This window comes from Mycteria americana, chromosome Z (assembly GCF_035582795.1).
Source record: "Mycteria americana isolate JAX WOST 10 ecotype Jacksonville Zoo and Gardens chromosome Z, USCA_MyAme_1.0, whole genome shotgun sequence".
NCBI classification, from domain to species: Eukaryota; Metazoa; Chordata; class Aves; order Ciconiiformes; family Ciconiidae; genus Mycteria; species Mycteria americana.
Window position 1 is genome coordinate 64124346 of NC_134396.1, and position 25317 is coordinate 64149662.

The 25317-nt window shown below is 49.7% G+C and overlaps 1 protein-coding gene across 1 annotated transcript in view; it reads right to left on the reverse strand.

Moving 5' to 3' along the window:
- Positions 1-25317, reverse strand: part of ELP1 (elongator acetyltransferase complex subunit 1) — a 251155-nt gene that overhangs the window by 58906 nt on the left and 166932 nt on the right. The gene's annotated exons all lie outside the window — the stretch shown is intronic.

Here is a 25317-nt window from a genome sequence, read left to right on the forward strand (position 1 = left end):
CGCCTGTGGATAAAACAAGTGTCTCCACCTCGGAGTCAGCCTTTGCTGAGCTTTGCTGTATGCATAACGTTACTTGTTAAATTAAGCCATCTGTCTCTGCATTAATCTAAACCTTGGGATACCAACTGCAACCCTAAAAAGGATGGTTTCGATTCCACCCTCCCGAATGTGCAATTAATCTGTAGATCACCTTGTTGTGGGACTTTGGACCAAGAGTTTATACGGTTTTGAGAGGACAAATGGTGGAGGGTGGCCAAACACACAGAAGGCCACTGCTGGCTCAGTAAAACCCTGAGCTGCAAACAGGTAGAGGCTAGGAGGCTTCCCTTCTTCACTACTTTTTGGCCCTGGGTGGTACTGGGCTGGAAGGATCTTTGGTCTGAACCAGCATTACCTCTGTATGCCGCAGCTAAGCCCTTGCATGCAAAAGTGCTAGTGCACAGGAAAGACACTCGATCCACTGCTGTATCCTGGCACGCTGCCCCGGAAAGAGGCATTCCCAGGGAGGTTGTTTCTATGTTCGGTTAATATTTATCCCGAGCTTGAGCTTCTCATCCAGGGTGAAGGAGAGAGCTAAAGGACAAGGCATTGCCCACGAGCGGGAAGCAACAACACCCTGTAGCAGGAGCTGTCCCACAGTGCTGAGTTTCTCCTCCAGCTTGCAGGCGGGGCAACCTCCTGCCACCATCACAGAAGACCTGGGGCTGGCTTTCTTCCCTTTTAAGAGCTCACTTTGGTGGCCTGAGCCAAAGTTGGGACTTCTCCAGCTGTTTCTCAGTGCTAAGAGCTCCTCTACAGAACATTAGCTCTGTCTGGCCTAGGGACGTGCCAGGTGCAAGAAGACAAACCACTTTCCCAGGCCAGAGCCTTAGTGGTGCAGCTGGCGTAATTTAATGCCCTCCGAGGTAATTTAACCCCTTTCCTGGAGCTCAGTGAGAGGCTGTGGGCCACACTGGGATGCTAAATCATGGGAATACCCCTGCGTGCTTTCTGTTCAGCCTCAGGAGCTCTCCAGAGAGGAAAACAGCACACCAGGTTAGTCAGTGGAAGAGGAGATATCACTAACCATGGCAAGCACATTTGGGGTGAGGGGGTCCCCTGTCCTGCTGCAGCCAGATGCTTTCTTTAGGCGCATGGTCCACTATCATTGAGACAAAGTCCCCATTTCTTCTTGTTATTAACTGACGGCTTCCTGCCAAGTGCAAAGTCTGGCTTTGAGATTCCAGGTGGATCAGTGTCTGCTCTGGTTTTAAGCTTAATTTTCATAATACAGAACCTCTCTAGCATGTCTGGTGTCAAGCTGGTAGGAAGCTTTGAGACTTGAGGCAACATCCAAGGTAAGTGAAATTAAATTTCAAGGTCCCTTGGGAAAAAATAGTACTCAGCCCAACATCACAGGCCCTTGCTGAATAGAATGCTTTTATTTTTTCTTTTATAAAGTTATTATGTTAGTACAAAAGTATTGTTTATGGCAGCGTTTTGCAGGGAGGAAAAGTTCCAAAAGGAAATTAAAACCAACTGATATTTTTTGCTTCATCTTCTGATAATTTAACATTTTTCTACGTGATAAAAGCTCTTGCACATTGAGGGGGAATGCCGATGCCACAGACTCTGAAAAGACTTCCAGTTTTGACACTGCCATCACAATGGCATTTTAAATCAGTCCCCGAAGTTGGTGGGTGTTGCGTGGGCCCGGCTTCCACCCCACCCTTCTGTGCCATCCGCCCCCATACATGTGGCACAGTCAGTGATCCTGAACTCCACGGGGCTGGAAATAATTACGGCAGGAGAGGTGGGAACTAGGGAAGTTCTTGTTAAATATGATGCTAATTGGGTATAACTAATTAGCAGCTTTCTCCACATGGCTCCATCCAAACCTACCATGGGCATGTCAGGCCCCTTGTCCTCAGCAGACTGGGATGAAGCAGCGTACAGTGCTTGCTGCAGCACCTCCTCTTCAGTGCAGATGTATTGGGCTATGCGCCAGTATAACATAGCCTTGAACTAAATCTACTTGAGGATATTGTGTCTGCAAACCTGTCATGCCCTTCCTAGGGCTGCAAGGTGTACCGCTAAGCAGAAAGCTGGTTTGCTTCTGTCCCATCTCATCCACTTCTGCAACTGCTTCCTGCAAGGCAGGACCCTGCTCCCTGCGAGCTGCACCCAGCTAAGTGAGGGGTTATAGCTGCACAGATACCACGAATGCGGCCGCACCAACGTAGCTCTGGCAACGCAGAGCAGCCACAACAGGTGCCGGCTCTGCTCTTCCCAGCGGCTCGCTGCAGGTGCTGCAGGTGCTTTCTGGCTAGCAGTGGGCCAGTGGTGGTGTTTGATTGCGCTGCTGTCAGGCTCCCCTCCATAACGAACTCTGCTGTCTGCGGTGGTAGCTTTCCATTTTTCATTAATTTGCATAGGCTGGGAAGAGGTGTCCAGAGGTGACACTAGCCTGCCTCTGGCCTGATCTCTGGCACTTAAGGATGTGGGATGTCAGAGAGTTAGAGGGCACATTGCTCCAACTTCTGCTGTGGGATCCCAACAGCACTAACAACAGTGTTTTCTTTGGGGCTGCTGGAGGCCCTTTACGCAGCAGGATGACTGTTGTGTGAGGCTGCTCTTTGCCACAAGCCACCTCTGTGGACACAGGCTGTCAGCAGCAGTTACTCAGCCAGGCCCTTGCTGTTGGATGACCAGTTGAGAAGTCACGGAAAGTAGACAGAGAGTAGAGGTCACCCCAATCACCAAGGACACCCCCGTACAGACACCAGTCCCAGCCACCCAGTCTTAGACTGCAAAGGGGAATGGGCGGCAAAACCATTCACTTTGTCAGCACCTAAAACAGCTCTGAGGAACTTGCACATGACTAGCATAGCTAGATGCCTACAGTGGACTGGGCTGCAGGCAGTAGAAATGTTTCCCACCAATAACCTCAGACAAAGACATCCTTGTCCCCCCGTCAGTCCTACATACAATCTTCTACAGCTCAATCAGGGCTGGAGCACAGCGCGTATGAAAGGAAGCACTGGAGATCATCTGTGCATCAACACCTGACCTGTCTTGTACTTCTCCATGGTGAAGATGTGAGCATGTGCCGTGAGGGTCCTGAGGGGTACCAGAAGTCATCTCAATTCCTGTAGGCAGGGCAGGTCCAGGACAGGTGCTGCACAAAGCCATGATTTGTGTCCACAGCTGGATTAATTCCTGTGCTCCATCTATGGACAGTGCTTCTCAACAGCCGTGTCTCTGCTCAACTGCCTCAGTCTCCTGGGTTGTCCCAGCCTGGCACCTGGCAGCAAGGCATGGAGATCACTCTTGGGGGCTGCTGGTTGCTTCTGCAATTCTGCTCCACTCCCTCGAAGGATTCGGTGGGACTGCTCTGGTCAAGGGCCTGCTTCTCCTTCCCCAAAAGGACTTCAGCTGCCTGGAGGCACTGGCAGACTCCCATCTCACCAACACAGAATCAAAGCAGAGACACCTGAACTGCAGCCTCTCACTTGTGGAGGACACCCCATCTCACAGTCTTGTCACACCCGCTGGCTCAGCCCAGAGCTGCCACTGCGACCCACAGACTGGTGGGACTAAAGCATAGAGATGGGCCACCTGTCTGAGGCTCTGTTCAGACAGGACCAGCGTGGTGTTAGCTGAGTGGGTGACCTGGCCAAGGAAATCTCCTCTGCCCTTTGATCTTGGGCATTGCTGTCTACTTGCCAAGTTCTCATCCAGGGTGGGCTTGTAGCGCTGCCAAGGTACCGGCTCACCCCAAAGTCTGAGTGTGAGCTCTGCAGGCATGAGAAACTTTCTAGAGCCGTTTGCCATCAGTGAAGGCCCTCCAGCTTTGGGCCCACATGGGCCAGTGTCTCTCTATCTGCCAGGGACTGCTGAGCCAGCCAGAGGCTGCCAGTTAAGGCTGGCACACTCATACGTGTTGCGGGGCTGTGTGCAGTCTTCACGGTGCAGTGCCCAGAACCTGGTGGTCGCACGGAGGACACGGGAACGTGCCGCCATGTCCCCGGCAGCTCTGTGAGCTAAGGCAAGGCCTGCGGGTACCCTCTGCGCAGGTGATGGCAAAGCGCTGATGCCGTCAGGATGATCTGCTAGGAAAACGTACCCAGCCTTCGCAACGTACCTCCAGGCACAGAGCTGGGGGACCTACCTGCGGCGGTGATGGTGACGGGGAGCTGCGCACGTCAGCCCGGGCGGGCTGGCTGCCCGAGCCCAGGGAAAGGACAGGCGCTTGAGCACTTTGCTGCGGTTACGGAGGGGCTCTCCCCACGACAGACGCAGAGCAAACCCCACGCTTCCCACGGCAGATCGCGCCCAGGGGCTGGGCACAGCCGCTCTGCCGGACAGGGCCGGACCTCCCCGGCAAGGCGCTCGGGAGCTCTGCGGGCTCGGGCTCCCGCACCGGGGGGCGGCGGGCAGCCCCGAGCACCGCCGGCACCTCCCGGCTGCGGGGCGCGGCGTGGGGGGCGGGCCGGGGCGGGGACCGCGGGCGGGCCGGGCTGGCACGGCGCGGCACGGCACGGCACGGCACGGCGCGGCGCGGTGCGGCTCGGCTCCCATGCGCACGCCCTGCGGGCTGCCGGACCCCCGCCGCCAGCGACAAGGTACGAGGCCGGGGGTGGCGGTGGGGGGTCGTGGGGTCGGGGCACGCGTGGGCAGGGCCGGCCGGGGCACCTGCCACAGCCCGGGGCCTGCGGAGCCCGGCGGTGCCGGGGGCGCCTGCCCAGCCGTGCGCCGGGGCTGCCGCAGCCCCCGCCGGCCCCACCCCGCTTTGTGCGGAGCCGGAGCCGCCGCCGCCGCCAGCCGCAGCCGCGGGGGCACCGACGACCGGGGGATGCGGCGGCTGCCGGTGCCGCGGGCCTCGGGCATCCCCCGGCGCGTGCGGCGGGAGCGGGAGCGGGGGCGGGGGCGGGAGCGGGAGCGGGAGCGGGGCTTCCCCGCCGGCCGCAGCCGGGGCAGCCGGTGCTGGTCGCGCCCTCCCCGGGCAGGACTCGCTCCCCAGCAGCGCCCTGCCCTTGGGCTGTTCCCGCAGGTAACCGCAGGGGGCATTTTCTGCGCGGAGCGTGACAGACCGAGAGCCGGCCCTCGGTAGGAGCCCGCCGGCCCGGGGGGGTCTGCAGCGGGCCGGGCTCCGCTCCGAGGTGCGCGGCCGGTGCACGGAGCAACAGGGCGTCTCGCCGACTTGGGGCAGTGGGAGCCGGCATCTTGCTGCCTGCCCGGGAAGGCTGCGCCTCTTCTGCCAACCCGGCTGGCACGGCTGGCACGGTTTGGCGTCTGTGTAACTTTGCTGATGATAGAGAGAGAAGCCTCATCTACGGCTCTGTGTGTGTCTGTGAGTGGTTGAATGTGGCCCCTTTGTGCTGGAGACATGGGGATTTTGGGTGCTTGATGTCAGGGCAGGTCACATCGTGCGCAGAGCACGATGACAGCCACATAAACGACATCTGGGCGATGCTCTCTGGCAGCGGGGCCTCCTGGTGCCAGTTCCCCCTTCAGGGCAATCCCTGGAAGGGGTCTTACTTTCAGGCAGCACAGCTTTGGAGTACGGCTTCTTCCCATGGGTCTGGCTTTGACGCCGCAGCTCTGTTGGGGGCGAAGGCAGGCTGTTGTGAAGGGATATGTAATGATGACAGCACTTTGCAAACAAGTCCCCGGTGGCCTGGGGAGGCCAGCTATGTGCAGTGTCTCGCCGAACATCCATTGTTCATCCTGCAGGGAGTGGTGCCCTCCTTGTCTTGCTCTGGAGTGTGGAAAAACAGCCCTGCAGCATCCTGGCTGTTCCTAATCCCCCGTTCACTTACACCTCCTAAGAAGGCACGGTGTTTGCTGCAGTCCCTGTGAAGGGAATTTGCCTGGACAGGCTTGACCTCTTCTGGCCTCTTGGGTGCTCAAGGGAAGTGATTTCTGAAGAGGATTCGGGGAACACTTGGGGGGAGGTTGGGTGTTGGTTGCCTTTTAAGCTTCCCAGCGCAGGCTCCCCGGTGGGTTAACAAAGGAGCAGCCTGTGTAGCCCTGCTGTTCCCTTTGTTCTCCCACTGGCTGTGCCCTCCTTGGAGAGCTCAGATCTCTCCTGGTTTGATCAGAGATAGGGTGTGACTGATGGAGACGCACAGGGAATTCATGTTTTGGTGTGAGCATTTTGGGAAACTCGAGAGCAAAGCTTTGGGAGGCGGGATGGGGGAGCTGGTTGCTTCTTAGAGACAAGACAAAAACGAAGTGTTTTCATCTGTGCTGATGTTGTTTGGTGAATTAGCATTATTGCAGACAAGCTATAGTGCCATCAGTGAGAGGTATTTCAAATCCATTCAATCCATTAGGCCGTGGCAACAAATAAAACCCCGTCATCTCTGTAGAGCTGCCGTAGACCTGGGAAACGCCAGGCCCAGGCACTGGAGATGTTTGGACAAACAGCCAGACAGTTCTGCTGCCTGCACCCCAGCTCCGCCCCGAGCTCCTCCTGACCTCTCTTCCTGGGAGGCAAAGCAGCTCTGCATGAGTGTGCTGGTTTTGCAAGTCCAGGGGGAGAGGGAGACCGCTGCCCTCTGTGCGCCAGCTGCATCAGCCTGGCCGGCAGCATTGCTCACCTCCGCGCCATTGATCAGGCTGGTTGCTGGCTCTGTCTGTGCAGCAGGTGGGTTTCCCGATAGCAGGTCAGGGTATCTCCAGATGTGGTGGGTTTCTCACTCTCTTCTTCTCCCCTGGGTAATTTCTGCCTGTCTCTTGAGTATGTTGGTTTATACCCTCTGAGCAGATTTCTTGCTCAGAAAATGTCAGTAATGGGTAATATTTTGAATGTTTCTATGCCTGCTACATTTGTTAGCAGCTGGTTAATGAGTGGATTTTGGGTTATCTGACTCCGTGGCAGGTTTCTGTGAGTCCCTTTCTAGGTGGGCTGGCACTGGGCAGACTGCTGGTCTCTGGAACTGGTTTGTGGTGCCTGTGCGAGGGCAGTTCTCCCTTGCCTGTGGGCTGTCTGGACTGCCAGATGCCTGACTGCTGTGTGGACTGTGTTTTGGGGGTGTATGCTCGAGTACGGAGCAGGTCCCTGTGCTGTGAGCTGCAGGTGCCCAGGCACACGGGTGCTTCAGTGTTACAGAGATTTAGGGAGAGAACTGAAGGCTTTGGAAAATCCCCAGAAGCGAAGGTGATGTTTTGGAGTGAGACACAGCTGCCTCAAGGGCAAGCTAAGGTAGATTTTGCGCATGACCTTGCAGGCTCCTCATATGTTGTGGTCAGTTCGCCACCTCTGATGTTTTTGTATTCCTTGGCCCACATCGGCTGCCCAGCATGAAGTCTTCATCTCACTCTGGTGGGCCCTGATTTCTACAGCAGGGATTTTGATGGGGAAACTGTTGGAGGGTGGGTTGTGACAGGGTATGGCAGAGACCTTCTGTGAAGAAACAGAGTGGAGGGAGACTGTCCCAGATGAGTTTCACACCATCTGCTCTTGGTGCAAGGGGACCTCAGCAGAGTTCTGATCCTTAATGGCCAGACCCCGTCCTCCACTTTCATAAATAAACCTTCTCCAAGAAAGTTTGCTTGAAGTGTTTGCTTCAATGAAAAAAAACCCCACCACCTTATCTGAGTATTCCCATCTGCCGGTTACAAACAGCTGTAGTCTTTTTTGGCAATGAAACGGTACCCAGTATTACAGTTGGCCAGTAGGCTGATGTCTGGACAGCTGCTGAGGAACTTGCTGCTAAACCTCCTGCTCAGACCCAAGGGGACCTGCGGACCCATCCCTGGTGAGGCTGGACAGCGGCTGCTCTTTGAAAGAGCCGGGGCTGGCCACCTCCTGATGCACAGCACGGCCACAGTCGGTCTGGTCTCTTGCTCCCATGGCAAGAAGTCACCGGAGCAATAATGCGGTGAGGTGTTTCACATGTAGTCATTACCTGGCTTCCCTTAGTGCATGTTAAGCTGCTCTGGCTGCAGAGAGCTGATTGAGGCAAGCCGCCTGCAGCACAGAGCAATTATGCTGACGCGCCTTCTGCCTCTCCACAGGAGAAACAGGAAAGACCTTTAGATCATCCAGGAGGCTGTGTGGGCTGAGGGGGTTTGACACTCAGAGGGTTATACTGGCTTGCAAGTAGAAGCCAGACTGGCCTAGTATTTCCAGGGATTTCCCCTCTGTGGTATTACAGGCTCGCCAGCAATTCTCCATTTTGAAAATACACCCTGCAGGGCTCTATTAGGGTAATTCTGATGCTTACTATTTCCAAAGCACTTTGAAATTCACAAATAGGACTTTCTGACCCTCAGCCAAGCAAAGCCCTTTCTAAAGCTTGGAGACATGCTGCTGCCCATGGTAGGACCAATGATAGTGTGCAGCTCCAAGTCCAGTTCTCTTCCCCTGTTGACCTGCTCCCTGCTCTATTTCCTACGGTTTCACATTTTCCAGAACAGTGCCCAAAGTTTGGCGTGCCTCTCCCTCTCTCTTCCGAGCATCCTTCTGGGCTCTGGTTTGTGCAAGGGTTTCTTTCCAGTCTGGTGAGTCGCTGTGCTCTTTATCTCTGTGCCAGGAAACACGGACATTCCTACCTGCAGAGAGGAGGTCTTCTGCACCGATGACTCTGCACTGCCTCTCTCCCTCTGTGGGACAAAGTCACTGAGGAAAATGATAAGAACGACAAAGCAGCAGAAACTCCCAGCATTTGTGATATTTTTATTACTGAGATTGAGACAAAGTCCATGGAAACTGATTAGATAGCTTCCAGGAAAGCAGGAGAGGCCAAACTCTGTCTTGTTCTTCCTCCTGCAGCTCTGGGAGCTGTGCTTAAACAGGAGAGGAGGCAACGCTGGGGGAGAGCTCCTCCCAGGAAAAGGTGGCTGGTCAAGGCTCTCCAGGTCAGGGTTACACTAGTAAAGCGAATAGGAGCCTCGTGGCTCCAGCTTGTACATAGAGTAGAGCAGGGACAGTCAGAAAAAATGTGCAGGCAGGAGCCAAGGCAAGTACTGGGCCTACTCCCAAGAGCAGAAATTAAGCAATCCTTGCCGTACAGATACCATGATTTAGACTCTCCTTGCAGGGTGCCTGTGCAGAGGGCTGAAATCCTCCTTGAGAGAGGCAGGAAGCTCTGGGTCCCATCCCAGCTTTTCGGAGAACCACAAGCAGGGTCCATGAGTAGTGCTCGGTAGACAAGTGCCTTTTTCTCGGACGTCGTTCCTCCCTGGGTTGGGGTATGGACAGATGCAGCGGGTGAATGAGAGCATGTGCAAGGGCGGGACTGGGAGCAGCGGATCTCTCCCAGAGCTGCCTGTCCTACTCCCGCCTTGCCTGGGTCTCGTATAGCCAGGGAGCGCTTACACGTAGCACGTTGTCCCATCTGCCAAAAGCACCCTTGAAGTGGTGCTGCCCCTGAATGCCACCCACTGTCGTTGTCACACCGGCGATCTGCGCTGAATCCAGCGATGGGCTTTTCACCACCCTCTGTAGCACGGTAGATCTCCCGTCAGATTTCGGTGGAGTTTTGCTTTCCAGGCTGTGGAAAGTTCGGCTCTGCCAGCACCATTCAGCTCTCAGCCACCTTCCACATGGTTACGTGTGAGGTTATTTAAAACCAGTTATTTAAACCAGTGTTTCACAGTGTTTGCCCTGAGCAAGGATACACAAACCTTGAAAAATATAAAATGTATTACCTGAGAAAAGTGTAGCTACCGTTTTGCCTGAACTGCTGGCACAGTTGCAGTGCTTCTTTCTAAGGAACCTCACATTGATGTTATTGGGAATACTGGTAACGTGAACAATGCCAGGAAGGATCAATCTTCCTTGCCATCCCCTGGTTTCTTCCATTCTATCTGGCCCCTAGAAGGAGCCTGTGCTGGCAACAAAATTGCAGGGTAATAGGCACAGAGAACCCAGACAGCTCTTTAATTGCAATAGACAAATAGAAGAAGTCAAAGATTGCCTTGCTAACATCTACTTAAATGTAATTAGTTCACATTATTTTTCTCTTCCATTTTCTCTAATTTAATTTGAATACCAAAATACACACACAGAGGAACAAAAACAAAATCAGAATAGCATTGCTCCAAGTTCCTGCTCTCATAATATTCAGCTACTCCTACGTATAGAGGCTCTTTTCCTTACAGTCAGGGAGGATCAGAGTCTCTCTTCTGACCCGTCCAGCCTGTGGTCATAGCTGTGGCTCATGTTTCTCTTTGAATTTGCAAAGGTCTTGATGGCAGTAACTGATGCCTAAAGTCTTAATTGAAAAGATTGATTTTGCTAATGATAGCCTGGCATCTGACAGCTTCCATAGAAATCAATAGGAGTTCAGTGTCTCACAGTTTTAAAAATCATGGCACTCATTTAAAGGCTTAATAGGGATTGAAGGGCTTGACTTTACGGCCCCTTCCATCTATTTGAGGCTTGTGCCCCCCACCATACATTAAGCCCTGTGCAATAGCTATGGGGGTGATGCACCCTGCCAGGCAAACCAAGTCCTGGAGCAGAAAAACCCAACCCCTCACCGAGATTTTCTAAGTAAAAGCTCAAGTGAAAAGTTGACACTTTCGTCTTCCTTGGTGTCCAGGTTGTGTTTTGGTGAACTCTTGGTTCCTATGGAGTTGAAAAGATCAGAAGCCTTCTGTATCTTTATAGATAATGGATTCTTCAATCTGGTTGACAAACCAGAATGAGAGCCACTAGCTGGAAGCAGAAGTTATTATTTGGCAAAATAATAAGGCAGTTGTGTTTTTAGCAGCAAAGAGGAGGAATCGTGGGAAGAGCTTCCCGGGATGATGCATTGCTAGAAACTTGAACAGGGTGATCTTCTAAATAATGTCACTCAGTGCAGACAGCAGTGTTCTCTGGAAGTAGGTGACATCTCTCAGCCTGCCATTAGCTGAACAGCAGCTACCTGGCATCTTGCAGAGATTTCTTTTGCCGGCTTGTCACCCCCCAAAGCATCCTGTCTCACCACGGTGGAGAGCATACACTCCTCTCTCCAAGCTTTTGCCATGTTCTGCTGGGCTTTACCTTTAGGGCCCCAAGGTGGTGTTCTTGTTCCCCAACATGACAGCTAACTTTCTCTCCTGAGTTCTGTTTCATGGTCACTGGAGGGATGACAATTTGAAGGCAGGAGTCCTCTGAGCCACTTTGGACATTGACTGTAAGTGAAGCTGGACTTCGCCGACTGTGTTGTCTGGAGGTCTGGAGCGGGAGGGGTAGGTGACTCATCCTCATGGAGGCAGAGCACTGCGTAGGACTGGTACCTGCCTCTGCAGCTGGTGTGCATTGACTGACTGAGGTCACAGTTACTAGCCAGACAGGGGCTTAGCAGGATGGTTTGCTTGCCTGTAGTACCTCCACCTTTGGCGATTTTCAGAATTCACATGGACAAGGCCCTGAGAAACCTGGCCTGACTTAGAGGCTGACCCTGCTTTGACCAGGAGTTGGGGCTACAGACCCTAAGAGCTCCCTTCCAGCCTCAATTTGCCTGTGATTCTGTGATGACAGTAGAAGTGAAAACCTGGTAATGATATTAGGAACCAAAGTTCCAAGGAGTTAAACCAAGGAGACCCATAGCTAAAGTCCACCTGGAAAGTCTACCTTGCTCTCTATCTCCCATGCTTCTTTTCCAATGCTCACAGCTGAAAGCTAACTTTCTGCTGCAGCACACATACCTGCTTTATGGATCCCCCACTGGATGGAGGCAAAATATCAAAAGATGTCCTTGAGTATATTGTGGTGATCCTTGAGGTTTCAAAAAACCTTTCTAGAGAGCTCATCTTGCTCTTAGCTTGAGGAATCTCTTACTGTTGAGAACTTGGTTTTGGTGCCCAGCCCTTTGTGGGCTGTTAGTGGAACAGGACTTCTTAAGCTTAATTGAGAGTAGATCTGTTTGATGTGTAAAGAGGGAACAGAAGTGACAATTTCTCTACCTTCTCTTTCTTTCAATTTTGACAAACCAGTGAAACCAGTCAGTATCTTGTGTATGGTTTTGTGTATTTCAGAAGAGTTTTCCAGTGCCTTACCTATTCTTCTTTCCCTGACAGCATGACTTGCAACACAAACTCTTCTGTGGCTTCATGACAGCTTGTGTCTTATATATATAAAAAACCCAGCTCTTGTTTCTACCTGTCTTGCAGTCAAGCTCTGTTGTGGGGGTTTGGAAGATTAATGGCACAGACATCATATGTGGCACTAGAAGGGTTTCACACCTTTCACTGTTGTGGGGTTCTCTGCCACTGGTGCCACTGGCCACCGACAGTACAGGCAGATGATTGCATGGTGTCTTAGTCTATAAGTCTGGAAATCTGCAAGTGTCTTGAACTCCTGCAGAAAGGCAAGTCTTCCCCAGGAAATTCAGATCTTTATTTTGAGCTCTTTCTAAAAACCTTTCCCTTTCTTCACTTCCATATCTGCCTGTGTCATTGTCTGCTGTCCTTCCTGTACCTGGAGTTCCCTGGCACCGCGGGGTGCCCAGGGTGTCATGTGGGGCAGCGGTAGCACTCACCTGCGGCCCTCAAGCCTGCCTGGGGACTCCTCTGTGGGACTGTTCCCACTTGCTGTCATCTCTGGCTGAGCAAGAGCTGGGAGCACGGCGCTGACTCTGCTCTGGCTCTGAGCAATGTGCAGAAGTTTCCTGGAGCCTGAAGACTTTCTCTGGTACTGAAAAGCCCTAGATGCAGATGTGCTTTCAGGAACACATACAAGATATCCATAGAAAACTGCATATTCAGTCAGGTGCAGTGTGGCCCAGTGTGTCCTACCCAGTGCTTTTCTTCTCACTCTTCTTCACACAGACAGTCTTTGTTTTTGCTGCCTAAGGCATGGAAATCGCATCCCAAGCTGCCTAGCCTGCATTATGTCAGGAGTTCAAATGCTGTTTTAATTCACAGCCAGGCTTCAAGGGCTGTGCTACCTTCCCCCCCCCCGGTTTTTTTTTTCCTTTCCACTGGCACTGTGAAAAGATCAAATACTGTCTGGATACATCTACAGTGGAGCAGTGTCTTGAATGCCTCACGCAATGCTAGCTTTCTGCAGCTCATTGAGGACCTGGTAGTGCAGAAGAGAAGGCGGAGAGGGACAAATGTTTAGCTTGGAAAAGGTATGCCTGAAAAGGGATATGACATATGGCCTTTGACATATGGTAGGATGATGGGATGGAGAGTTCAGATAGGGAGTGATTGTTCCTCTGTTTATCACTGCCCAGGAACTACAGGATACAGATAAACAGTGGAACTCATTGACACAGGATGTTGGGGATGTGGTTCAAGAAAAGCCATTAGTGAATCTGCAGGCGGAAAATCCATTAGGGCTGGCTGAACAGACAGATAAACCTTTGGCTCAAAACATCCCTGAGGCACAGATGCCCAGAGCTGTCTCAAAGGCAGAGAAAAGATCAGCTTGCCAGCGTGGATATCAGCTATGCTGGAGAAATAGGCTGGCATGGAAAGCAGCAGTGGTAGAGGGAGAGAGAGTGAGCCTGTAGGGAGCTCAGCTGGGACATGCAGGTTCTGCTCCCCAGCTGGAAGGGTTGGAAAGAGGGGTGGTGCAGAGGGACAGAGCTGGAAGGCAATCAAAACTCGTACTGGAGGAGAGATGCAGAGGCTGGCAGGAATGAAGTACGCAGGAAATAAACTACTATATCTGAGGAGAGGCTGATCTTCATCACTGGTAGATGGGAGGTGTGAAGAGGGGGACTGGTCACAGAGGACAGCAGTGATGCTGAACAAAATGATTAGAGATGGAGGAACACCCAAAACCAGTATAAGATAGCAATACTTGGAGGAGAGGAGGTAAAGAAAATAGTCTATCTGAAGACAAGGCAAGGCTGAAGGTCAAACAGAGAGGGATGTCTATGGAAAAGTGTCTGTGCAGTGACTGACCTCACCTCTCTGTTAACTATAGCCACATCTACAGTGCAAGAGGAGTAGACCTGTGGAGTGAAAGAGGTGGTACCAGGACTTCATATCCACAGGCATTCTGAACATTTTAATTTGACCCAGCTGGTCCCATTAGCAGATGGAGTGCACTGGATTCTGATTTTAGTTTCATCTGGAGGGAATCCTGTCTGCATGCTCCAAGGCGGCTTTGCAATGCAAACTGGAGTGCAGTAAATGGCAGCAATAAGGAGATTGGCTTCAAAAGCATTCTCCCAGTCTGAACCAAACACTACTTCTGCACTTGCACCGATGGATTTTCGTTCAGAGTGATGCCACTGGCTTCCCAGAGACTGTGCCTTTGCCAAGCCCAGCGGGTGAATGAACGGGCACAGAATCTAATTTCCCTAGCAGCGAAAGCATGGGTAGTCCTCCCACTTAGTCAGCATCAATCAAAGCCAGACTAAGAACCAAAAAGAGGAAAACTGAACCTGCTATCTCTGCTGTAAAAGATGAATTGATTTTAAAACTTGTGATGCAGTAGAAGAAAGCATTGGCTGTTGTGTCTGGAACACTTGCCTTTGCCACATTCTCTTGCTGGCTTGTCATGCATCAGATAAATAGGGCCTGCTGTTAGAGAGCTCAAAAGTGTGTTAGGAGTTTTCTGGAGAACAGAGAGATGTCAATTCTGATTTAATCAGCCAGTCAAAGAGAAAAGCCTCAACTGGAATCATAAAGCAATTCCACAGGCACTGCATGGGTGTGGGAGAGCTCCCCACACTTGTCTTTTCTGTGGCCCCCTAAATGTTTTTTGCATGCAGATGATGCTGCAAGGGAGGTGGAAGAACTCTGCAGCTATGGGCTTCAGAGAAGACCTCTGATGCTGCCCACCACCTTTCAAAGAACAAGGTCCTGCTGTCATTGCTCCCAGAAGGACAGGGACCATGTCCCTTTGCTCCTGGCTCATGACTGGGAAACCCACAGCTGGTTCTTCTCTAGTCCATGGTAGTAGGTACCTGTGTCTTTTGCTGCCAAACCAATTTACTAACAGCGGGATACGACTCCTGGAAGGGCAGCTACAGAGCCAGACTCTTCTTGGCAGTGACAGATAGTGTAGCAAGGAGAAAAGGACGCAAGCTGCAGCTGGAGGGAAGTAGGTCAGACATTAGAGAACCTGCATCCCCAGGAGGGAGGTGCAGCCCTGGGGCCAGGCAGGTGGAGGCCTTCATCCTTGGGGGTTTTGAAGGCACCGCATCTGCCCTGATTTAGAGCTATGGGCAGGTTCACTGCAAGGCTGGACTGGAGACCACTAGAGGCAGGGTCCCCTAGACTGTGTCCTTGTATCTGTGCTTGTGCTTTCCTGCCCCCGCAGTCAGAGCCTGGTTGATGCCCCAGTGCTGTAGCAGTTTCCATTTTCACCTGCTTGATCGGACTCTCAGTTTTCCCAGGTAGCTTTGGAGATGAGATCCTAAGGCCACGCTTGGTCTTGCTGGCCAGATTCTCATCATGTCCGGCAAGCATTCTAGCCTGTGGGCTGGTCAGTGCACAAACCTTCAGTCATGGGGGAATGTGGTTACATTCGATCACATTAGATGTAAGGGCTGTATCTTCAGACATTCAAGTGAAGCGTGTAGCCTCCAAGTGTAGCCTCCAAGCCTTCACAGAACTCAGGAGAAACATCTGCACTTGGTCTGTTTCCACTGCCTTGCCATCCTGCTGGCCACTTCCTAACATATCTGTGTCCTGGTGGCAGCTACAACGCCTGAGATAGGCAGAAGAAGTTTGCGAAGAACTCTGGCTAGCCCAGTGTACCCCACTTGGCCTCCTGTGGGCAACTAACCAAGGTCTTGGGATTCCCTGAAGGTGGCCAAGCCCCCCAGGGCAGTGAATGCTCAGCTTTGCTGCAAGGAAAGCCTTCTGTATGGTAGCCTTTAGCAGCGATACCCCATCTGCCAGATGTCTGCAAGCAGGCACAGACGTCAAGATAAAAAGCAGTGGGACCAAGCGTCCCTATCTTCCCAGACAACGTGGCAGGCTACTGAGACCCAGCTGCATGTTTTCAATGGGGAGCTGAACTTTGGTTCCTGAAACTCAGAAGCTGGCTTGGCCTTGAATAGCAGGAAGCTTCTTCCTGTGAAATAGGAGAGCGAAAGCATGGTGTTGTGGTTTCAGGAGAAACTGCTGAACTTGCAGAGGGTCAGATGATGAGTTTTTCAAGGCTGCCTTTCTGACAAGAAATGTGGCAATGTCTCTTAAAGTTTGTGCGTTTCACCACTTCCTTTTTATAATGAGTGTTTGCAGGGTCGGGGGGCAGAGGAGGCTTCCAGTTTTTATTGTTCTTTGAACCGGGATTGTTGTATTTGCTTTTCTTTCGTAACAGAGCAGGATCTTGCCAGGGTAGAAAAGCTCTGTAAGGTGGAATTTGCCCTCTCATTGAATTCAGAAGCACGTTAGTACTCACAAGGAAGTTGATAAGCAATAATATTTTCTTTGCTGCCCAGGTAACCGGCAGAGTGAAAGAGGGTATTGTCTCTGGAGAATGCAGGCAGGTCGGCTTTATCTTTCTGCTGGAGTACACAGGCTATCTTGGAAAGCTGGAGGTGAACCAGAGGAAGGAGGGGCTTGCTCTTCAAAGGGGCTGGGGTGGCCCCATCCTCTGCTTCAGTCATACTGCCTCCTGCCCTTCCTGGGATCTCTGATAAGCCTAATGAACTGAGTTGAGTTTTGGGGTCATTTTGGGTTTTGCCAGCCTTTCACACTCCTCCGACCCACTACTGTATTTCTTAAAGGCCATGTTGACCGAAGCCATTTGTATCCTCAACGCGTCATCTTTCTTTCTGTCAGAGCTTGCAGAGTAGGGGCACCACATGCAGCAGACATGGGGCACGTGGTGAAGGGGGAGGTTGACCTGCCAGAAAATGGTGTTGCCAACCGAGTGTGGGATCATCCCTGGAGGATTCCCCTGTCCCTCCTGGGGTGCACAAACTGACTTTGCATTGACCGACCACGAGTTTCTTCACACTTGTTGGAGGGTGGGCCACGCTCTTCAGCTTGATTTCTAGCTATCTAGCTATCTAGCTATTTCTAGCTTGATTTCTAGGCTCAAAAATATTCATGAAGCAACTTCTCCTGCGGCCTGGGGGAATTAAAGTGCAGCGAGGTGGTGTTTCACTCCCTGTGCCTGAGTGAGAGGTGTGAACCTTCAGGACGTGGAGCTCCAGGTGCCCTTGGCAGCAGGGTGACAGTGAAGGTGCCACAGGTGCCTCAGGCTCCCTCGCTCCAGGGTGAATCGCTTTGGTTGCTCATGGGAAGAGCGATGCTTGTCTGGCCACTGCGGGGAAGTCCAAGATCTGGCAACAGACCCTCCATGGGCACTTCCCAGCCCCTGGGCTTCCTAAGCAACCCGGAGGCTCCCAGCCTGCTTTATGCCTCTCATGAGGGGAAAAACAACCCCTCATGAACTTCAGTAAAGATGAATGTTCTGCCCCTGATTTGCAGCAGCTCCCTGCAGTGCTGCAGGCTAGGTCCAACTGGCAAGAGAGCCACTCTTCAGTGAAGGCCACGAGGGTCCTGGAGGGCAGCGAGTTTGACCAGGGTCATCTGGGTAACTTTGCAAGCCCTGCAAGCCAACATCAGCCTAGGCTTCTCCACGAAACTGTAGGCAGACAGGTTTCCCAAGGAGGCTGCGGGATCTCCATCCTCGTCGGTCTTCCAAACTCAGCTGGACGGTCCGAGCAACATGACCTGCCTTTGTAGTGAGCTTTGCTGGGGGCTGAGGATAGGACTCGGGACCTCCAGAAGTGCTTTCTGGCCTAATTTTTTCCTGTGATTCTGTATGCTTTATTGTTGTAATTTCTTTTTGCTTCTCCCACTTGTCCCACGGGAGGCTCAAGTACACCTTCAGTGTCAGGCTTGGAAGTGATCCCAGCAGTAAAATAAAGGGTGACAATTCAGCCAGTACTTCATGATGTGCCTTCACTGTACAATGTTCTGAGGGATCCTACCCAAAATACAGTCTTGGGCTCCTCGTCAGGTCAGGTGATAGGAGAGTCTGAGCCTTTTGGGAGCTGCCCGAGGCTGTGGTCTCTGCCAGTTTTTCTCTTTGCTTTCTTACCTGCTCCTGGCATTGCTGCTGGCTGTGCTGGGATGACCCAGTTAAAAATAACCTGGCTGAGCTATTTTTGTGAGGCACATATGCTCCCTTGTCCATCTCCCTGCTGTGCCAGCGTGACAGAAGAGCACAGCCACGGAGTAATACCAGGTGGTGGGGATGTGGCAATAACGTGAGCAGGTGTCACCATCAGGGACTTGTTATGCTGGACCCTGTTGGGTGTTGCTGCCTGCTTTGGGGAGTGCATTGTGGCTTCAGCTTTGACCGAATACAAAAATAGTCAGAAAGCTCGTCCAGGATGGCCACTGGATTTTTGCTGTCTCAACCTTGCCTTGTGGAGAGTGGTCTTGTTTCACTCCTGGCAGTCATAGCCTGCCCCTGGACATATGTGCTTGAAATTATTTTGAGGTTCACAACACTTGGTGTATCGTCTAACATGAACAGAATTTGCACAATGCGCGTTTTGCCAGGTTTGGGGCTTTGATACGTCATTGGCCCTTGGTGGGCTGCTTTGGGGTCCCTCACTAGAAGGATGCTCTGAGATGATCTCGTAGCAACTAGTGATGATGTCCGTGGGGTGCAGAGCTGCAGTGGGCTGCTGGAGTCTTGCTGTTTAGTACAGGCCAGGTCTCTATGTGATGTTTGCCTTCCCCAGCCCAAGCAGATATTTAGGGGAGGCAGAAGTACTGGAATCCCCTTCTGCTTGTGGTCCAAGCAGATGATGCCTGTGTCAGCAGAGGAGCCACTGTCTCACCTCTCGTGGGGCTGTGTCCACCTGGTACCCTCTGCATAAGCTTTGACCTACTGCTAGCATGGGGAAAGGTCTGACATGCCTCCTCCCAGGGACACGTGTGAGAGCCCATGTCCTGCCCTGGCCGGCGTGCACCAAAAACAAGGGGCGAGAGGGGCTGCTGTGCCCGCTCACAGAAAGATTGGGCCTTGCTGTTTTGTGGATGAGGAAATCAACTCATTTCCATCTTGAGTGACTCTTTCACACCCTGCTTCACGTCCTCTGTATTTGTGCAATGTTTATACTACAGGCAGAGGTGTTTTTTCACAACCGGCTTTCCAGGACACTATATTTAAATATCTCTGCCATGCTGGAGAACTGCAAACATTTTGGAGTGTTATTGAAACAAAATTCGTGGAGACTACCCTTTAAAATCCAAATCTCCCAACAGGTGAACTGGAGTTTCAGAGTGTTCCCGAAATAAAACTCAATAGCAACGGAGTTACTATTAAGCAGGCATCCTTTATTACAGCGCTGGGCAGCACTGGGGATCGCTCCACCATAAGTGCTCCGACAAACAAGCAAGATGGCAGAGGTTATATGTTGCAAAACATACATATTCATAAGATTAATTTATTTAAACATGAGATTTCTTGGAACTCATTAATATATGTAAATGTCCCTGACGCATGCGTACTTAAGTCCTTAGGTGGTCGTTAGGGATCCTCTGGTGGTCGTTGGAGGAAGTCGGTAGTCTTCATCACTCTGACCACTGACTGAACTTTGTCTTGACGCATGCTCAGTCCATCTTTGTCTTGCTCATACCTTCCTTGCATATCCAAAACCAGGTGGTTCTTGTGTGGTTTCTCCTTATCAGCCCTTTCCAGGGACACAGGGCCTGAAGAATTCCTTTTTATCTATCTACGTTGCAACTATCTCAGCTAACCAAGGATTTAACACAGGCAAAGCATTCTTACTCTAATGATTAGGTCAAATAAAGAATGCTCGTTAGCAATTCTACTATCTAAGCTTCCTTACTTAAGGCCAACAATACTGGCAAGCTAGGCCAAATTATCTGCGAAAGGGAAACTAAAAGGAAACATTGAGCAACCAAGATATTTACAACATTTCTTTTTGTCTTTGGGGATTTTAGCTCTTTTCATTCCCCCCTTTTCTTTAAACTTTGTAAATTCTTTTACAAAGGTTCTAAATTAAAAGTCATTACTACTTCCACATATTTCTTTCAATTATTCGCTTTACACAGCCAACACAAATGGCAAGGATGATAACAATTATTATCATAACAATTAGCCCTTCTAATAATGTAGCCAGCCATCCTTTCAGTGACCATCCTCCTATGGTTTGCAGAATTTTATTTAGCCAATTATTTTCTGCAGTTTCTCGGAGAGACTAGCTTGCTGAACTGCCTGTGACACGAAGTGTGGCCCTCTGTCAGAGGAGATCACTTCTGGCACTCCAAACCTAGGAACAATTTCTCTTAATAAAACTTTTGTTACTTCTTGGCCTTTATTTGTTCTGCAAGGGAAAGCTTCAGGCCATCCAGAGTAGGTATCGGTTAACACTAACAGATACCTATACCCCCCTTTTCTAGGGAGCTCCGAAAAGTCTGTTTGCCAGTTTTGATCTGGAACATTTCTTTTGCCTATGCTTCCAAATTTTACATGATTTTCTACCTTTGGGTTGTTTTTCAAACATGTCTCGCACCTATCAACCACACTTTTCACAGTTTGAAACAAATTTCTAGCCACTATCTGCTTAGTGAGAGAGTTATAAAGAGCTTCAGTTCCCTAGTGAGTTTTGTCATGTCAGTCTTTGTCAGTCCCCACAATAGTCTAAAGGGAATTATTATCCTGTTATCTTTTAACAGTGCCCATCCTGATAGGCCAATTTTAGCCTCTAAGTCAGTAATTAACTTCTGATCCTTTTCATCGTATTCAGCTGATTCAGGTAGTGGCAAAGATTTTTCAGGAATTAAACTTAGTATCTCACCTTGTTCCGCTGCTTGCCTTGCCTCATAATCAGCCAACTTATTTCCCACTTCCCTGTCAGTGTTACCTTTCTGATGTCCTTTGCAGTGCATAATCGCCACTGCTGATGGAAGTTGCACAGCCTCTAAAAGTCGCAGTATTATATCAGCGTGTTTTATACCTTTCCCTTGAGCAGTTAAGAGTCCTCGCTCCTTCCAAATTGCTCCGTGAGCATGCACTACGCCAAAGGCATATTTTGAATCTGTCCATATATTCACTCGCAATCCTTTGGCAAGCTCCGGTGCTCTCACTAAGGCAACTATTTTGGCTCGTTGTGCAGATGTGCCTTTAGGGAGTGACTTCGCTTCCACCATCTGATCTGTGGTGGTCACAGCATATCCTGCCATTCGAACTCCATTCTTTACAAAACTACTCCCATCGGTATACCAAGTGTGGTCAGCTTCTTCCAGTGGCTCATCCTGCAGGTCAGGCCTGCTTGCGTATATGGCCTCAATGGTTTCTATACAATCATGTACAACAGTCTTCATTTCCTGCTTATTACTGTCATTCCCAGAAAGGTTCGCAGCTCTTTTACTGTGGTCGGTTCTGGGGTCCTGCAGATGGCTTCTTTTCGGTCATTCCCGAGCTGTCTCTGTCCTTTAGAAATCACAAATCCCAAGTAGATTACTTCTTTTTTCAAGATCTGGACTTTCTGCAACGATACTCGATAACCACTTAGTCCAAGAAAATTTAACAAACTCACAGTCCATTCCTTACATTCTTCTTCTTTTTCTGTAGCTACCAGAATATCATCCACATATTGCAAAAGGGTACCATTTCCTGGAGGCCTTTCCCAGACCTCTAATTCTTTAGCCAATTGATTTCCAAAAATTGTGGGGCTATTCTTAAATCCTTGAGGTAACACTGTCCAGGTTAGTTGGGTTTTCCGTCCTGAATCAGGGTTTTCCCACTCAAAGGCAAAAAAGTTGCGGCTTTCAGGGGCCAAAGTGAGGCAAAAGAATGCATCTTTCAGATCTAGTACTGTGAACCATTCATAGGTTTCTTTTCAACTGGTCAATAAAGTGTATGGGTTTGCCACTACCGGGTGCAAATCTTCAACTATCCGATTTATTGCCCGTAGGTCTTGTACCAATCGGTAGGTTTTGCCATCAGGCTTTTTGACAGGCAGAATGGGAGTGTTGTACTCTGAAGAGCATTCAGTCAATAATCCAAATTTTATAAATTCTTCTATAATATGTTTCACTCCTCGTCTGTCTTCCAATTTCAAAGGATATTGTTTCACCCTAATGGGTCGTGCTCCTTCTTTGAGTTTAACAACAACCAATTCCGCATTTTTAGCTTTTCCAGGTATTCCCGAGGCCCATACTCCTGGGTATACCTGGTCTTTTATTTCCTGCATAATTTCTTCTTCTCTAACTTGGGGTTCAGTGAGAGCCAAACTTAAAATTTCAATGTGGTTTTCTTCTGGTATTTTAAATTCGATTTCCCCATCTTTAAATCTTATTTCAGCATTCAGTTGTTCTCATAAGTCCCTTCCCAAAAGCGGTCTAGGAGCTTCAGGCAAGTAGAGGAATTTATGAATCCCTACACTTTTTCCAATTTTAAATTTCAATGGTCTTAGAAAGAAAGCCCTCTCAACCTGCCCTGTTGTTCCCACAATGTTAACAGTTTGTTTACTCAGGGGCAATAAAGTCTGATTTAATACTGAAAATGTGGCACCTGTGTCTATTAAAAATTCTACAGGTTTTTCTTCTTTCCCTAGCTGAATTTTTACCAAGGGTTCTGCTAGGGAAGATTCCCCTGGTCCCCATCAATTTTCTTCCATGTTGGCTACCATCACTGATTTGCCCAGCTTGGGCAATCTTTTTTCCAATGCCCCAGTTGTTTACAATAGGCGCACTGATCTTTCAAGAGGGGTTGATTTCCTCTATTCCCTCTAAGTGGGGCACTTGCACCACTTCTCATAACTCCTCTTCCCTCATTGGTGTTGCTCCGAGGGGGTATCTGACCTTCTACGGTGTGCAAAGCAGCTACAGTAGCATTATCAATTGTTTTACTCATTTGTTTTTCCTTTTGACTATCTCTATTCCGATACACTTGCCAAGCAGTTTCCAATAACCTTTCCAAGTCCCTTGCATCTGCCCCTTACACTTTCTATAATTTCCTTCTAATATCATCAACCGACTGTCCCAGAAACAGAAATATTAGCTTTTACCTTCTTGAGAGGTAGGGTCTAAAGGAGTATATTTCCGCATTCCTTCCTTTAGCCGATTCAGAAAGTCAGTAGGTGACTCCTTTTTATCTTGTTTTATCTCATACAGTTTAGACCAATTTACTGATTTTGGGACAGCATTTCTTATTCCGTACACAATCCATTCCCTGTACTGCGCCAGGAAATCCCTGGTTCCCATCTGGTTAGGGTCCCAGCCGGGATTGGTAATTGGAACATGATTATCCACTGTTCCCGGCAGAGTCCCAGCCAGCACAGAGCCTGTACCTGAGTCCTAGCTGCTCTCACAACCATCTGTTTTTCTGATTCACTGAACACTGCATCCAACATTGCATCCACATCCTCCCAGTCAGGGTCCTGGGTTTTCACAATCAATTCAAATCCTTTAGCAACCCTCTCAGGGTCGTCCCGATAATTCCCTGCAGTAACTCGCCAGCCGTCCAAGTCTGCTAAAGTGAAAGGTACTTTAATTCTAACAGGTCTTCCCGCTCCCATTGCTTGTCTCAAGGGAGCTTGTATCGCAGGTCCCACTTTGCTCCAGGTCCTGGTGGTTATGGGAGAAAACCTAATATCTGTTTCCTCTCTCTCTCTCGTCTCCGGCTCTTCTCTCCCAACAGCACCCGCAACTCCTTCTCTATCACCTTCCCTTTCTAGCGGAGGCAAATAATCCTCTAACCTTTCATTCTGCGAACCAACTTTCAAACATCTCTGTCCAATGCTACACGCCGAGCAACACCTTTTCAATATCCCATTTTGCTTATTTCTCTCCTTTTCTATCGCCAAGACCATAGGTCCTGGGGCGCCAAATTAATTCCGCACTCTTTCTGCCACTCAGGGTGATTCCGCAGAGTTAAAAACCTATCTGCATAAACCACCTCATCCCATTTTCCTTCCCGCCGCAAAAATAACATGAGTTGCAACAAAGTATTATACTTCAAAGTTCCGTTCAAAGGCCATTTTTCCCCATCCTCTAGCTTATATAAAGGCCACCACTGATTACAATATTTTATCAAATTTTTACGATTCACACTCCCTCCAGGTGGTTCCCCAATATCTTTCCAGTGAGCCATAATACAGCCCAAAGGACTCTTTTTCAAAATTCCACCTTGCTGGTTCCCCATTCTAAATTTATATAACACAAGGACAAAACCAAAAACTGGAACACAAACACTTACACATAACAACTACTATCCCTAGATAGTTAATGTCAACACAGAGTAATCAGAGAGTTTCAAATACACGTATGCCAGACATATACGTATATCACATATGCATATGTAAATCAAAATCAGATACAAATGCACAAACGACCGTACTAACCAAATGATCAATACAAATCATGCAGCATACCAACCAAACGGCCAGTACGAATCGTACATGCAGTTTGTATGCCACCCGGCGAGGTTCTCACGAACTGCGACTTATGAGTAGCTTCAAATGACCGGTCCCAAAACTCAAAAAGAATGCCTTTCTTACCAGTGGTACTTGTCTATCCCCGCATGGATCCGCCGAATCGGGGAGTCCCTCCAGAGAAGTCTCCGGGGCCGGCCAAGGGAGTCTCCGACTCAGGGGCTCCTGCAGCCGGACAGAGAGGATCCCCTCTGGGTCGCCAAAGCTGAAACAAAATTCGTGGAGACTACCCTTTAAAATCCAAATCTCCCAACAGGTGAACTGGAGTTTCAGAGTGTTCCCGAAATAAAACTCAATAGCAACGGAGTTACTATTAAGCAGGCATCCTTTATTACAGCGCTGGGCAGCACTGGGGATCGCTCCACCATAAGTGCTCCGACAAACAAGCAAGATGGCAGAGGTTATATGTTGCAAAACATACATATTCATAAGATTAATTTATTTAAACATGAGATTTCTTGGAACTCATTAATATATGTAAATGTCCCTGACGCATGCGTACTTAAGTCCTTAGGTGGTCGTTAGGGATCCTCTGGTGGTCGTTGGAGGAAGTCGGTAGTCTTCATCACTCTGACCACTGACTGAACTTTGTCTTGATGCATGCTCAGTCCATCTTTGTCTTGCTCATACCTTCCTTGCATATCCAAAACCAGGTGGTTCTTGTGTGGTTTCTCCTTATCAGCCCTTTCCAGGGACACAGGGCCTGAAGAATTCCTTTTTATCTATCTACATTGCAACTATCTCAGCTAACCAAGGATTTAACACAGGCAAAGCATTCTTACTCTAATGATTAGGTCAAATAAAGAAAGCTCGTTAGCAATTCTACTATCTAAGCTTCCTTACTTAAGGCCAACAATACTGGCAAGCTAGGCCAAATTATCTGCGAAAGGGAAACTAAAAGGAAACATTGAGCAACCAAGATATTTACAACATTTCTTTTTGTCTTTGGGGATTTTAGCTCTTTTCATTATTTAGAACTGGATTTTCTGATAAAAGA